This window comes from Plecotus auritus, assembly GCF_963455305.1.
Source record: "Plecotus auritus genome assembly, chromosome: 5".
In the NCBI taxonomy this organism is placed as follows: Eukaryota; Metazoa; Chordata; class Mammalia; order Chiroptera; family Vespertilionidae; genus Plecotus; species Plecotus auritus.
The window spans coordinates 75,520,747-75,537,225 of record NC_137776.1 but is presented as its reverse complement, the minus strand read 5'-3'; the positions used below and the strand labels follow the sequence as shown (position 1 = coordinate 75,537,225).

The 16,479-nt window shown below is 35.1% G+C and overlaps 1 protein-coding gene across 2 annotated transcripts in view; it reads right to left on the bottom strand.

Moving 5' to 3' along the window:
• Positions 1–16,479, bottom strand: part of LRP1B (LDL receptor related protein 1B) — a 1,782,191-nt gene that overhangs the window by 956,901 nt on the left and 808,811 nt on the right. The window lies entirely within an intron of this gene.

Below are 16,479 nucleotides of genomic sequence, written 5' to 3'. Positions count from 1 at the left end.
CAGTCAATGATTCTCTCTTATCAATGATGTTTCTATTTATCTCTCCCTCTCGCTTTCTCTCTCAAACCAATAAAAATATATTTAAAAATTAAAATAGGGTTATTAATGGATTGCGACAACCCTCCTGTCCCACCCCAAGAAGAAAAATGAGGGCATTGAAGGGTATTGAAGATTAAACTTAAATGATTTAACATATGTTGATATTTGCTATAAGTTTATCTGCTACTTCAGAAATATATATATTTAAATGTATAAAAAGTCCAATGAGGAAAAGAAGAGCAAGAATATTTTAAGCTGAAAATGACATTTTACTAGAAATGTAATTATCTATAGCCTTCTTTTTTTAGCCAAATACTTTTCAACTCTCTAATTTAATTATTTTATGCATGTTCTCTTCGTAAAACTTCAAATTTCCTTCCTAATGGTCACTCACATATTGTGAAGTCAGCCTGACCACCCCCCCCTGCCCCGCTCAACCTGCATTCTGATGCATACACTTGCTAGCCCCAACCCCCTTTCCGCTTGTGTCCTAGCTAGCCTTGCAGAACCTGTTTATCTGCAGAGGACATAAAAAGCTCCCACAGTAGATTAACTGCTGGTGCCAGCTAGCCTTGGTGGTTGGTCATAATCTCACTTCCCCCATCCCAATTTATGGAGGCTGCAAAGCCTGCGAAAAATCCAGAAGCCTGGTCCATATTTGGGAGACAAAGAAACTAAGGAGATAAAAGGGAAAGCCAACCCCTCTCTCCTCCCCCCCCCCCCTCTCGCCCCCGAATTTGGTACTCAGGCTTTGGAGACTGACTCCCCTGAGTCACCACACTAGTGTATCTGCAAATAAAGGGTTTTTCCTGAATCTTCCGAGTGCCCATTGTGTGTTTTCTGGTCACCTGGTAATTTCTGCAACAGTATGATAATTTTGCTTCCTACTTTTCTGAGAAAACTGAAGCATTCAAAAGAGATTTTCCACAGATCTGTTTTTCATATTTACCCATCTCTGCATATTCTTATCTTTCTTGCTTTTCAAAATCATAATCAAAACCCCAACCCCAATTCCTTTGCACAAATTCCATGCCCTCTCACTGAGTCAAGGATATACCGTAACTTCAGCTATTCTCTACTTCCTCTCAGAATTGTTTTTTATTTTTCAAATAACTATGTACTAGAACAAACTAAAGCCCTCAATCTTTGTCAATTAACTTTTACCAGAACACAGTGAAGCCCCTTTGTTGAAATATTACCTCAGTCTGCTTTTACTCTACCAAGACGTAGCTGGCTAGTTGCCTCAAAGACCTATGACACACAAAGCCTAAAATATTTACTATAGCTCTTTATAGAAAGTTTTTTGACCCCTGCACTAGTTCAATCTCAGCATCAAACATGCTCTTATTTTTCCCCAACTTAAAAACAAAGAACTTTGACCTCACTTCCCCTACTAGTCACCATTGTTCAATTCCTTTTTGCAACAACATTTTAAAAATTACCCATACCCACTGTCTCTCTCTACCCTTCTGTTTCTATCTTAAACCCACTCCATCAATCCTTATATCCATTGCTCCACAGAAATTCTCTTGTAAATATCTCCAATGACCTCGATGCTAAGTACAATGACCTTTTGTCAGTCCTCATCTTCCTTGACCTATCAGCAGCATTAGACACAGGTAACTACTGTTTCCTGATACAGGTTCATGACTTTACTCCCAGGGCTGCACACCCTTGGTTTTCCTCCCATTTCATAGTCTCCTTTGTGAGATTCCTCCTCTTCTTGTCAACCTGCTAATGTTGGGGTGCCCTAGGGCAGAGGCTGTGATCTTTTTCTATCAATATGCTAGTGGTGAACTCAGCAAATATCTTAGCTTCCTCTCTGACTGGGACATAACTGTAGTATCGTAACTTGAAAGCTGGTTGTGCCCTCTTCAATTTCTAATTTTCACTGCTGTGATTTGTTAAAGTTCTTTTTCCTTGAAAACTTGGAACAATTGTTGTTTCTGCAATATAAATTCAACCAATATATAAATTAACTATATCTTATTTAATAGGTTTGGATTTGGGATCAATGCTAATTTTATGCTAATATAAATGTCAATATTTATGTAATGTATAAAGAGTAGTAATTTAGTTTATAAAAATGTATTAACAATAAAATATGTAACAAATGTTTCTTTGTAAATTATGGCATTTTTTATTTGCATTATGATAATTATTTACATTTTGGTTTACCCCACCAGTATATACAGCTGCAAATTATAAACCTAAATCAAGTTCTTTAATTTTTCAATCTTTTTGAAACACACAACAGTTAAACTTGTAGTTATTATTGTAACTCACATTTTACAGATGAAAAATCTGATGGTTGATAACCCAAGATTATACAGCAAACGTACAATAGAGCTAGCATTCAAAATAAGGTCATTCTAAATATAAAGCCTATGTTCTGATACCTGTATGTTCTAATACCTATGTAATGATAGCTGTAATTCCCACTGAACAATCTGGTGATGGCTGGTGTATCTTTGTTTGTCAGCTTATGCTTAGTAATGTGCTACAGATAACAGGAAGTGTTTCACAATTTTTATAGGATAAATGCATCAAAAATCAATAAAATAGCTGAACTCTAGCATGAGGATTAACAGTCTCAAGTTTCATTTCTACTCCATTAAACTAGGTCCTAAAGATAGTTCATTTACAACTTCAAGTCAGGTAATTGAATTGTCAAATCTTGTTTGATTATCGTGAAATCATTCCAAAATTGCTGTGCATATATGTGCTACTTTAGTCCAACATGGATTGAGTACCTAGTCAAAGTTAAGCACTCTGCTGGGGTTCCACAAATACAAAATTGCTTTACACAAATTAAGTGATTATACCATGAGTGGGGAAGTGGGTGGGGTTAGGTGGGAAGAACAATGTTAGACAGCTATAACTCATAGCAGAAAAATATATATGTTAAATAAAAATGTAAATTCATAAGCTAGAAAGAGAAAAATTCATATAGAGACTGAAAATGGGGGTAGGTATCTGGAACATACTATTGGCTGTGGTAGAAATTAGGACTGGAATTGTTTCAGACCAGGGCAAAGTGAATTAATTCTTAGATTAAATAGGATTCTCTCCTGATAATGGGAGTCATTGCTAGTTAATGAGGACAGGGTGATATATTCTGACTTGCATTGTTTGAAAGTACCTAATAGTAGGGAGAAAGATAAGTGAAAAATAGTGAAAGAAGAAAAGCCATCTAAAAGGCTAAAATAGCAAAGGCATAAATTAGGACTATGAAAATTTAGATCAATGGATGGTCAAAAACTTGGTGAAAGCATAATGTCATGGAGTTAATAGTACCAATAAAATGAATTAAGAATAACAGAAGAACTGGAAGTTTGGGGAAAATAATAAATTTGTCTTTGACTGTTTAGTTTAAAATGTTGATAGGATAATGGCCAGGAGAAAGTTGAGAATTTGAGTCTATTTAAGAAAAGAAGGTTGGACTGGAGTTTTAAATCTGGAAGTTACAAATATGAAGTTGGTGCTTGTAGCCCAAGGAGGAAAGAATCATCCCTCATAAAGAAGTTTTATGATACAATTATAATCTAAAGAACTTTTACATGTGAAAGGCAAGGAGAAAAAGTGTTAATGAAGAAACTGCTAAATAATCAAACATATAGATGAAGAACCTAGAAAGCTTCACATAAGGAAGAAGAATAGTTCATCAAAGTAAGCAGAACCATTAATGGCAAAGCCTTAGAGAAATATACTTGGATGAACTCTAAAAAATGCACTGGGTTTCCAAATAGAATCAATTAAGACCTTTAAAAAGGGTTTCAGGCCCTGACTGGTTTGGCTCAGTGGATAGAGCGTCAGCCTGTGGACTGAAAGGTCCCAGGTTCGATTCCGGTCAAGGGCATGTACCTTGGTTGCAGGCACATCCCCAGTAGGAGGTGTGCAGGAGGCAGCTGATCGATGTTTCTCTCTCATCGATGTTTCTAACTCTCTATCCCTCTCTCTTCCTCTCTGTAAAAAATCAATAAAATATATTTTTTAAAAAAAAAGGGTTTCAGTAGAGCAGAGAGGACAAAGATAAATGTAAGAAGGGACTGGGACAGAAAGAGGAAATGGAAAGGATTGTCATAGAAAAGACTTAAACATTTTAGTGGATGAAGAGAAGAAAGGTATGGGTATGACCTACATAATTTAGTCTGTACCTTACGGCAGGCATAATAACTCAGTGCTTTACATATGTTTTTTGTTCCACTTAACCCTGGTAGCCCAACTCTCTTTTTCCCCTGTCTCAATCTGAAGTAGAAAATCCACAGACTATTGGTTCCATCTTTCGGCTCTCTCTAATCCAATGCACACTGATACAAGTTAACAACATGGGGGTTGTGATGGGGAGAACTGAGGAGAAATAAAAGCAAATGGGGGGAAAATGAGTATGAAAGTCCAGACCTCACTCATAGTTTTGAGTATTAGGTAGAGGTCTGGTGGTTGAAAACAGCAAAAGAAATGTGGGCAACTTAGCTTTTGGTTTATTGATTTTATCCTGCATGAGAATTTGTGTGTGTGCAGAGAGGTGATAGGGAGGTGATTAAATGGTATATGATATCAGGTAAAATGGTAAATGCTGATTCTTCTAACTGGCTATGAAGAACTATAAAGAACTGACAACATGAAAAACTAAAATTTAAAATTTGGCTTGACTCTGTGAAAGCAATACTAATTATTATAATGTTATCTATTAGAACTACTTACCGTTTATGCCTAATTATGTGCAACACTATGATGATTATGTATGTAATTAAAAATGCATCAAATTAATTTTGCTAGAAAGCTTATTAGAGTAGAACAGAAATTTCATACTTGAATCAGTCTTCATAGAGTGCTTTTTATGAAGCACGGTCATTGCTTCATACCACATTATCATTGGTTTGGATCTTAAACTGAAGTAGGAAGACCACTAGTTTTTAAGGAGATGCAATATGCAAGCCAGGAAGCAGATATGTAAACAGGGCATCTGATCTGTATTCCTCAGCATTAACATAAAAGGAAAGTGTCATTTTAAATTAAAGGGGAGTAGCTATTATGTCAGGAATCAAATGTAATCCAATTGATGAAGACAAAGCCAACATAGACCCACTCCATTCTGTTATGTTAAGGAATATTTTTTATGTCCTTTTCAAAGTTGTATAGGAGAGTACTATAAAAATGTGGGTATATATTTCCTATCAAATGCAAGTTAACAGTTTACAACAAGCATGTCCAACTCAAAGGCTAACACGAGCCAAATAAACAAGGTTTAAGTTTACGTGGGCCTCAGAGAAACAAAAGCTTCAATTTTCATGGAAATGTAGGTTAATTTTGATAGAGACATGCTGAATACAAAGGGCTGAAATTAAATGAGTAATTGTTAACATAAAATAATAGAACATTTTAATAAAAATTAATATTTTTTCTTGAACATTAACTTACCAGACACTGAATAACTGCACAAATTAATAAGCGTAACCCAAATAAACCTATTTTTCTTGTTCTCCAAAAGCAAAATATTTCCTGTTGCGCACACCAAACAAGTCAGTCCAAGACTAATGATGTGACAATCAGCTGCTAAAATATTTGCTGCTGGTATTAGTGGAGAGAAATGGTGCGCCTGCGCATAAGGTGCGTAAAGGAAATGGATGCAACATGATTATAGTAATCAGTCATTAGCGAATGTTGTAGTTCATTATTAATAATTATGTATAACAGGATATTGTAAAAATTAAGTTATGAAATTTTTATTAAAACTTTTCTTACATACCATTATATTGGCTGGGCCGCAAAAATATTCGTTGTGGGCCACATGTGGCCCATGGACTGTGAGTTTGACATGTTTGGTTAACAAATAGCATGTAGCTTTGAGGTATCTAAGATTTTAAGATGTTCTTTAACTTAGTAATATATTTAGGAAATAGATTTATGAATTTTCATTAATAATAATAAATAGTAAGAATTCTAGATGGATATAAAATTAATTCATATTATATCTCTTTCACCACCGTTTCCTTTTCTCTAAGAGCTGGTGGGATATAATGGTTAAGGTCTGGGACTGTGAAGCCAGAGTACCTAAGCTCTAACTTTGGTTTTACTAATTCCAAGCTATGTGAGTATCACAAAGAATAGCTAATGTTCACCAATCCTGTTTCCTCTTCGTGGGCAAATAAAATAAGGAGTTTTCCCACTTGACTGCTATTAGGTTAAAGCCATATATATGGCTTCTGGACAATGTTATATAAGCAAAATTAGTGTGTGCCTCTTCCTGAACTGCCCTTGAAGAATTCAGACAATCTTCCACTTTCTTCCCTTCACTTGTCAGTGCTCTGGATGCAAGGATTTCAGCAGAAAACACATTGGACCTTGGGATAGTAGAGGTCTCAAATTGAGGGAGCCTGAAACAGAATATAGGAGGCAGCCTCTGAACCTAACTGTACTGTGATCTGGGCTACAGTTTTTGTTGTTGCTGTTGTTGCATTGAACTCCCTAGGTACCAAGGTTGTTTGTTATACAATACATGGTGATAGTAGGTAAATGACCTAAGATCTCTATTCCTGTTTTTAGTTATCTCTAAAATGAGAATAATAATAGAAACTACTTCATAGGGTTGTCAGGAGGTTTAAATGGGTTAAAGTCATGCCAAGTTCTTAAAATACTGCCTGCCAAATAGTAACTTTTTTATTATCATTGTACCATTTAAGTTTAATCACCCATTCAGTACAACAGAATATCTATTGTCAATATTCATATAATTTACACACTTTTTTCGGGCAATTTGGAGCTATGTTTCTTTTTACAACAGCAGGCTTTCTCTTTTGCTCTTTTACTTTTGGGTGTTACATGACATAATTCTAGTTTTGCCCCCAAAGCACATGTGCATTTTTAAATATCTTCCAGAGAAGATACCGTTTAGGTAAATTCTCCTGAAATGTTTACCTGGTTGCAAAGAAGGGAAAACACTAACCACAGAAAATAAAGATTTTTCTATCCTGGCTAATTTGTTCCTATAAAATATGAGTATTATTCTCTGAAGCAAATCAATGTACCTCCACTTTTAATTTTCTACATAAGCATGGACCAATTAACACCTCAGATAAGCAATTTTCACCAAATAGCTATGGCCGTCTTCACAGTCTTTAGGGATTATTATGTTGTTGTTTTTTAACAGCATTGGTTTTTAGATCACATTTCCCCAAATGTACGCTTGCTTATGATTTAGGAAACACATACAAATAACTCGCTAACCTGCCTTAGAGTAAAAACACAACAGCAGAGAATGGTGATTAAAAGATGATAACTTGATTTCAACAATTATAAGATTCTAACAATTACAATAATTACAAGTTATTACTGTTAGGATGATTCTTTGTACATTAGTTTTGTTTATATAAATATTTATAAGCCAGAGAACCACTGTTTGCAATGTTGTATGTACAGCTATCAATTCATCCATAGTAAAATCAATAGCAATATGCTGGCAGCCTTTATGACCTAAAATCGAACAATTCACATTGATTGTGTATTGGACTTAATAGGATAGTGAGAACACAGCTATTGTATTCATGTGCTTCTAGGTTATATGTTTCTCCCAGAGAGAAAATTAGAACTTTTATAAACTCTTTGGAAATACAAAAAGATACAGGTACCTTCCCAAATATATGTTATATGAGACATTATTTTATAAGGTGGAATAATGTTTTATTCTCAATTTTAGTAATCAAATTGCTCCTTGAAATTGCCTCATACAAAAATGCCCTTTAACCAACAACTATAATCTTAGTAATGAGAAAAAATATTCTTTTTAATGTAGCACTTTGAAAAAATAAGTATTTCATTCACTTTTTATACTTGGAAATTGAAAGGCTGATACAGCACATTACCATGCCAGACAGTCCCTCTTGTCAGCCAGGACATATGCTTGTCATATTTAGAATGGTGATAATTTGTGCCACATCATTCTTTATCTCACCCCTGTTTCCCTTGCCTAGTAAAAAGGAGTGTGAGCTGGCTTCCAGAGATTAGGCTCCTGCTTGTGGCTGCTAATGTGAATTTCTTCAGAATTATTTGCTTATTGCTAAACTACAGTCCTGGCCTCACTTTTTCAATGTGCTCTTAACATTAAGGAAGGAAATTCTTTTTTAAATATGTTTGTTCCATTTTTGTTGTAGTATAACTTACAGTAAAATTCACTCCTTTTAGTGCACAGTTCTGTGAATTTGAACAAATGCATGCAGATGTGTAACCAATACCTTCATCAAGATATAGAACAGGGCCATTATTCCAAAAGATTTTTCTGGCCCTTCTACAGTCATCTCCTTGTCCCACTGCCAGTTTTTGGTAATCACTGATCTGCTTTCTAGCTCTATAGTTTTGTCTATTCCAGCATGGTTCTATGGATGGAATCATCCAGCTGGTGGCATCTTTACTTAGTAAAATGTATTTGAGATTCATCCATGTTGTTTTATCTGTAGAATTGCTGAATAGTGTCCACTGCATGAATGTGCCTCAGTTTGTTTATTCATTTCACAAGTGATTGAGATTTCAGCTATTTCTAGTTTTGGTTTATTGTTTATAAAGATGCTATATATGTTTTGTATAAATATAGGTTATCATTTTGGTTGGGTAAACATGGGATTGCTTGCTTATATGGTAAAAGATGTTTCACTTTATAAGAAACTATCAAATTTTCATGTAGTATGTAAGATATGAATCAAGGTTCATTTTCTTTTTACATAAATGTTGAACTTTTCCAGCATTTGTTCATCTAATCTTTCTCCATTGAATTACATTTGAATCTTTGTTAAAAATCAATGGATTACATACTTGTGGGGGTGTTTTTGATTAATCTACATAGTTACCCTTTTTCCAATATCACACTGTTTTTGATATAGTAAAGCTTGAAATCTGGTAACATGAGTTCTCGTTCTATGTTCTTGTTTTTCAAGATTTGTTTAGATACTTAGTTCCTTTATATTTCCATAAACATTTTAGAATCAGCTTGTCAGTTTCTATGAAACCCTGCTAAGATTTCAATTGGAATTTTATTAAGTCTATAGATTTGGGAACATTGACATCTTAACAATATTATTGAGTCTTCTAATTTACAAATATGGTGTATATATACATTTATTTTGAGCTTTGGGTGCTTTTTTTCATGAGTTTTCAGCATACATTTCACAAATATGTTCAATTCATCCCTAATTATTTCTATAGTTTGGGATTTGCTATAAGTGGTATTGTTTATTTCAACTTCCAAGTGCACATTGCTAGCATTTAGAAATACAATTGATTTTTACAAATTAACCTTGTATCATATGACCTTACTAAACTCACAAAAAGACAAAAATTACAAATAGCATCTAGAAAAGAGAGGCTGTCACTGCAGACTCCACATCTTTAAAAGGATATTAAAGAAAAACTATTAACCTCTCTATGCCCTTAAATTTGACAACATAGATGAAATAAATTAATTCCATGAAAGACATAAACTGCTAAATCTCACTCAAGAAGAAATAGATAATCTGAATATTTCTATATTTATAAAATAAATTGAATTAGAACTAAAACCTCCCACAAAGAAAATGCTAGATCCAGATAGTTTCACTGGAGATTCTACTAAACATTTGGAGAAGAAATTGTACCATTTCCATGCAAACATTTCTAGAAATCAGATGAAAAGAGAACATTACTAACTCACTTTTACGAGTTTAGAATTATTATAATACCCAAATCATACAAATACATTCAAAATAAGAAAACTATAAAACGATATCCTCTTTGAATATAGATACACACTTCCTAACAAACCAAATATAGCAATATATAAAATAATAATATATCATGACTATCTGAGGCTTATCATATAATATAAGTCTGGCTTAGAATTTGAAAATCAATTAATGTTGGTCACCATATCAGTAGACTAACAGAGAACAAAAATATGATCATTTCAATAGTGACCTAAAAAGCATTTAATAAAAACACCATATTCATTGGCCTGATAAACATCTGCTATGATATCAGGGACAAGTCATGACAGGAGCAAGATAACTCTTCTTATCACTTATAGGCAATAATGGACTGGAGGCCTAGCCAGTGCATTAAGGTGAGAGGAAAGAAAAAGGTTTTAAGGTATAAAAATCAGAAAGAATGAAAAAATAAAACAACATCTATTTTCAAACAACACAATTGCCTATGTAGATTTTTTTAAATCTAGCAACATGGTTCAGAACTTAAAAGCAATTCTTTTAAAATCCTATTTAATAAATGAATATGAGTAAGCTATCCCTTCATAATTTTCACTTTGCATAGTAATATTTTTATGAGTTTACTATTTTTTCAATAAGAAAAAGCAAAATTTTTATAATTTACATATATTATCAGGTAGAAGTTGTAGAGCAATTATGTAGTTTAAGAAAATATTCTGTGGATTGAGTGTGAGGTTTATAACAGATTATATAGATTTTATTTTAAAATAACATGGTTGTGTGTATACACTTAGTGCATATACACTGAATGGCCAGATTATTATGATCTCTGGACGTATAATAATCTGGCCACTCCGTGTATATCCTATATAATAAAAGGCTAATATGCAAATTGTCCCCTCCACCAGGAGTTCGACCAGCAGGCAGGACGGCCAACTGCCCATGTCCCCTCCCCCTGGCCAGGCTGGCCGGACCCCCACCCATGCATGAATTTATGCACATATATATACATACACACCGAGTGGCCAGATTATTATGTGTTCAGAGATCATAATAATCTGGCCACTCAGTGTATATCCTCCCATCTTTTTTGATAGTTGTATATTATTCCATTTTATGGATGATTCGTAATTTAGTAAATAAATTACCTGCTGAAACACATTTTTTTTTTATAAAGGTCACAACTATCTGTTTAAATATGGTTTTACTTTTTCCCTCTGAAACAAATATAGAGTTGTTTGTAAGCAGTGGTTACCCCAGGCAGATACTCTAGGTCCTGCCTCTCTTTCCATCTGATTTGGGCCTCATAACTGGTTATTACCTAGGGAAGGTGTGCAGGAAGGACATCTATCTCTTCCTCATCAGAAAGATGAAGAGCGTTCACGTCTTCTGCACTCCCGTATTCTCTTACTTACCACCTGGAAAAGTCCTTTCACTGCCATGCCTTCATGCCGTTTTCTCAGGTGCTTCTCTATCTATCCTGGGACTACAACTCTACGGTATGCTACCCCATGACATTTGAAATGTATAAACTAAACCGAAGCTGAACCAAAGTGACAACAACAAAAAACTTGAGCATGTACCACACCAATGGTGAGAGATTTTCTCATTTTATATTATATCTGCAAGTTGCAGGTTTACTGAGAGAAGGAGTTCTAACCTCAACTCACTGGCTAACACTAGATAGAAATGGCTTACTTTAGACTCCAAATAAAATCATTTCCAGTAACTTACCAACTTTGCATTCTGATTTCTTAAGGAACGTTTTATTTTAATGTCATTCAGAGTTCTAAAATTTAAATATACAAAACTTTTAAAGTTTTTATTATACAGAAAATTAATATCTAGTTACCAAAGCACAATCAAATGAGAAGAGGCTAATTTATTTTATGTTACAAAAAGACAGATTTGGTTTCAATATTCATTGACAAAATGTGCTAAATAATATACCTGTAATCTGTAGGTATAAGTTATTAGTGGAAATATTGTGCAAGAAAAACGTTTACTTTAGTTTTACCTATGAGAGGATATGAGAAGATAAAACAAAACAACACATGCTTGTGTGGGGTTTTCTTCTCAGTTAAATTATAAGAGGAGAATGCCATTACTAATGTCACAGGGATGGTGTGAGATTTAAATACAGTAATTCAATAGAAGCACTTATATTAGTGTATGAACATTTTAAAAGGCCCATTATAGGGTGGCAGTTATAATAGTATAATTACAATAATTAATAACATTTCCACCAAAGGGACCCAGAAATTTTCTCTTCCATCTTTTGTTTCTATAAAATAACAGGCACACATGTTTTCTTGAAATGTACTCTAGTTCTTAAGGTAGAAGACATAGACCTTTTTTGTGATATCTCTTACCAGACATTTAACTGTACACTAGTTCTTAAATGTTCTGAGCCTTAGATTTCAACTGAGCAAATGTTTTGATGAGTTTTCATGCATATTGAAATTATAATGAAAGCAAGCATGCTCTATAATTTGAAAGTATCATGTCACTGCTAAGATATGAACTGGTATAGAGAGAGATAAGGAAGAGAGAGCTGAGGATGCTATGTGCATTGGAATGATAAAATTAAGGTATTATGTGGTATTTTACATCTTGTTTTAGGAGTGTTTTGTATTTGATTTTGTAGTAAGGATTATAGGCTATGTTTATTAATAATAAGAAAACCATTGTTAGATCTTTGCCTGACTCAATATATTTAGATGCATCCTCAGTGAAACTATGCTTGAGGGGGAAAATAACCAAATTTGCCACAAGGACCTGAGAAAAATATAATTACCTAGTAGAAATTGCATACATCTAGTAAAATAACTTTTATGCCTACAGGTAGAAGGGTAAAAAAAATAAATATATAGTTGGAGATAGATTATATACATATAAATTACATAAGTATATTACATAACTTATTTGAGATAAACATAATAGGGTGGAGGTAGTAATAGCATTTGGGTTCAGTACATGAGGTAGCATGAATAAATAAACCTCCTTTGAAAAGGGAGTTCATAACTTCTAGCAATTTCTGCATATTTAGAAGGTTAGAGGTACTTGTGATTAAATCTACAGTATTTACAAAGTGAAGATAAAAGTCATTCTTCTTTCCTTTCAAAGGTCAAACATTGTTTTCTTAAATCCTCATACTAGTTCCAGACCACAGAAGGCAACAATAACCTTGGGACAGTGTCTGTTAAGTTCCACACCTGAGAATGAACAAAGGTAAATACAACACATTTCTTGGCAGCAGAACACGGAAGGTTTATTCTTTGAAGAGATGGAAGCAGAGTCATTTTTTTACCGGGAGAACAATAGGCACAGACAAAGGCATAGGTCTCACATTAAAAACAGGTGGAAGCTCTACTGCAGGAACAGACTAAGAATACTGGGCTCCAACTGCCCTCTTCACTCATGGGGCAGAGGTTCCATGCCAAGAAGACCAAAGGAAACCATACCCACTTAGAATGCCACTTGTAAAGCAGAGGGGTCACTCTGAGAGAAGTGGGGCATTGTACCCATCTCTAGCTCCAGAGTAGAGATAAAGAGATTGCCCAGGGGAAAAAGCAGGTTTGAAGAACAGATAGCTGGGTCACTCTCCCCATGGGAACTGCCTTCATTTAGATCAGAGAATCAGGAAGTTCAAACCTAAAAGCCCTGTCAAAAGCAGTAAAGATTTTGGTGGTAGTTAAGTAAGACAATGATGGTAGCTCCATGGGAGCGACAAACTAAAACAAAGGTCAGCTAGACTCAAGAGAAAAGATGGCTAAGAAGAAGAATCCTCCTAGAGTTAGAACAAAGTTCAAAGTCTGCTTCTGAGAAGCAGCCAAAATTGTTTTGAATAAGACTGTGGAGCAATTTATGACAAAGTGCTTTTTAAAAATTTGATTTTTTTAGGGGGTGTCATTGGTTAATACAATTACATAGGTTTCAGGTGTGCAATTCTATTATATATCATCTGTATATTGTATTATCAGCTGAGATTTAGTGCATGCTAACTGCCAAGTGTGATAACAATAGAGGCATACAGCTTTAAAAAAAATCAGGTAAACAGAAAATCAAACAGTTTTTCTAAAACACTGTCATCCCAGGGGGACTGTGGACATGCCCAAGTCTATACTCTAAAAGGGGTGACATAGAGACTTCACCAAAATAGTCCAGTCTATGTAATAAAAAAAAAATAAAATAAATATGCCTAAAGATAAAATAAAATAAACCACCAATCCCCACAATTAGGGGCAGGGAAGAGCAGTATCTAGAGTTGTTAAAATATATCATCAAAATTTCTAAGTTTTCAATAAAAAATTATGAGACATGCAAAGAAACAGTAACCTCTGACTCACACATTAGTAAAAGAAAACCAAGTTGTAGCAAGAATTGCTTTTCAGAGAGCCCTAATGTAAGAATTAGCAAACAAAGACAAAATAGCTATTATACATTTATTAGAGGCCCAATGCATGAAGATCCATGCAAGAATAGGCCTTCCTTCCTTTGGCTGCTGGCACCGCCTTCGCTCCGGCTGGAGCCGCCTTTCCGCCTTCACTCTGGCCTGGAACCACCTTTCTGCCTTTGCTCAGGCCCGGAGCTGCCTTCCACCTCTCGCCTTGTCAAATCAATTTGCATATTCCCTCCTTATTGGCTGTGGGCGCTGTCATCTTTGTCACAGAGTTACGGTCAATTTGCACATTCTGTCTTTATTAGATAGGACTAGAGGCCCAGTGCACGAAATTCGTGCACTGGTAAGGTCCCTAGCAGCTGCCGCCTGCTGCCTGTTGCCCAGGTACTCCCTCCCTTTCCCTGGTCAGCCCCGCCCCCTGGTCAAACTCCCAGACAAACTCCCTGTCAAGGGGACAATTTGCATACTACACTTTTATTACATAGGATTCAAAAAAACTGCAAGAAAAATGCTTAAAGAAGTAAATAAAGAATATGGTAAAAATAGCACAGGTGACAGAATAAAGATAAATTGGACTTTATCAAAAGTGAAAACTTTGTATATCAAATTACACTATTAGAGTAAAAAGGCTACCCAGGAAATTGGAGAAAAATATAAATATAAATGAAATTATCTGTCTGATAAATAATTGATATCCATAATTTACAAAAACTTTTATGATTCAATAACAAAAAAAGTCAATTTTAAAATGAGCAAATAACTTGAGTAGATATTTTTCTAAATAAAACATACAAATTGCCAATAATATGAAAAAATGTTCAACATCATTAATCATTAGGTCAATGCAAATGAAAACCATAATGAGATACTCTTTTACATCCATTAAGATAGCCATTATTAAAAAGATAAAATAAAAAAAAATCAACAGAAAATGACAAGTATTGGCAAGGATGTGGAGAAATTGCAACCTTGTGCATTGCTGCTAAGAATATAAAATGGTGCAGTCACTATGGAAAACAGTATGGTGGTTCCTTAAAAAGTTAAATATAGAATTACCATGTTATACAGCAATTCTACTTCTGGGTATGTAACTAAATTAGTAAAAGCAGTGATTTGGACATATATTTGTACATACTTGTTTATAGTAATATTTTCAAAATAACTGAAAGGTGGAAATGACCCAAATTTACATAACCAGGTAAATAGATAAACAAAATGTGACATATACATTCAATGGAATGTTATTCTGACACATGTCTCAACATAAATAAACCTTAAAGATATGCTAAGTGCCCTAACCGGTTTGGCTCAGTGGATAGAGCGTTAGCCTGCAGTCTGAAGGGTCCCAGGTTTGATTCCAGTCAAGGGCATGTACCTTGGTTGCAGGCACATCCCCAGCAGGTGTGCAGGAGGCAGCTGATCGATGTTTTTCTCTCATCGATGTTTCTAACTCTCTATCTCTCTCCCTTCCTCTCTGTAAAAAATCAATGAAATATATAAAAAAATAAAATAAAATGAAAGATATGCTAAGTGAAACAAGCCAGTCAAATAAAGAAAAAAAAAATGCATGACTCCACTTATGTGTATCTAGAGTGGTCAGATTTATAGAGCTAAAATATAATGATGGTTTCCTGGAGCTGGGGTATGGGTGGAAATTAGTATTTAATTTGTATGGCATTTTAGTTGGGAGAGCTGAAAAATTCTAGAGATGAATAGGGTAACACTTGTACAACAATGTGACTGTACTTAATGCCACTGAGATGGACACTTAACTTAAAAGTTATAAAAATGATAAATTTGATGTTATTTATGTGTTATCACAATAAAAAATCTGAAAGGGAAATTGAAAACAATTCCACATAAAATAGCACCAAAAACAAAATACTTAGGAATCCTATATAATAAAGAGGTAATAAGCTAATTTGTCTGTTATGGTGTCTGAGTCAGGACCAGTCAATGGGTTGTGCACGCACAGAAGCTAAGGGGCGGGGATGGGGGCAGGGACTTCCACCCACAGCGGGAGGCACGCCCAGGCCTGCCCAGCACTGAAGTCCCACCCAGTGCTGAGGAGCAGCTGCCTGCCTGCATCCCTGGCCAGGGACCGGACACTGCCTGCCTGTGTCCCTGACCTGGGACATGGAGCTGCCTGCATGTGTCCCCGCCCAGCGCAAAGCTGCTTCAGTGTCTCGGTGAAGTTTGCAACCAACCCAAGTAGGAAACCGAGAGGGGAAAGGCCGGGAGCTGTGGATTCCCAGCGCTTTAGTCACTTGAAAACAGCTCCGCTTGGAATGCGAAATGGCTTGACGTTCAGTTGAGAAGTGAGGGGGCTGAACACTACCTTCCCTGGGC